Source organism: Neophocaena asiaeorientalis, unplaced genomic scaffold, assembly GCF_003031525.2.
Source record: "Neophocaena asiaeorientalis asiaeorientalis breed wild unplaced genomic scaffold, Neophocaena_asiaeorientalis_V1.1 scaffold362, whole genome shotgun sequence".
NCBI lineage: Eukaryota > Metazoa > Chordata > Mammalia > Artiodactyla > Phocoenidae > Neophocaena > Neophocaena asiaeorientalis.
Window position 1 is genome coordinate 292951 of NW_020175700.1, and position 975 is coordinate 293925.

A 975-nucleotide genomic window follows, 5' to 3' on the forward strand; every position below is an offset into this window, starting at 1 on the left:
CATTCGAATTATAGGGGTTCCAGAAGAAGAAGAGAAAAAGAAAGGAACTGAGAAAATATTTGAACAGATTACAGTTGAAAACTTCGCTAATATGGGAAACGAAACAGTTAATCAAGTCCAGGAAGCACAGAAAGTCCAATACAGGATAAATCCGAGGAGAAATAAATCAAGACAAATATTAATCAAACTGTCAAAAATTAAATAAAAAGAAAATATATTAAAAGCAGCAAGGGAAAAACAAATAACACACAAGGGAATCCCCATAAGGTTAACAGCTGATCTCTCAGCAGAAACCCTACAAGCCAGAAGGAAACAGCTGATCTCTCAGCAGAAACCCTACAAGCCAGAAGGGAGTGGCAGGACATACTGAAAGTGATGAAGGAGAAAAACCTGCAACCAAGATTACTCTACCCAGCAAGGATCTCATTCAGATTTGATGGAGAAATTAAAACATTTACAGACAAGCAGAAGCTGAGAGAGTTCAGCACCACCAAACCAGCATTACAACAAATGCTAAAGGAACTTCTCTAGGCAAGAAACACAAGAGAAGGAAAGACCTACAATAACAAACCCAAAACAATTAAGAAAATGGGAATAGGAACATACATATCGATAATTACCTTAGATGTAAATGGACTAAATGCCCCCACCAAAAGACACAGATTCGCTGAATGGATACAAAAACAGGACCCATATATATGCTGTCTACAAGAGACCAACTTCAGACCTAGAGACACATACAGACTGAAAATGAGGAGATGGAAAAAGATATTCCATGCAAATGGAAACCAAAAGAAAGCTGGAGTAGCAATTCTCATATCAGACAAAATAGACTTTAAAATAAGGACTATTAAAAGGGACAAAGAAGGACACTACATAATGATCAAGGGATCGATCCAAGAAGAAGATATAACAATTGTAAATATTTATGCACCCAACATAGGAGCACCTCAATACATAAGGCAAATACTAACA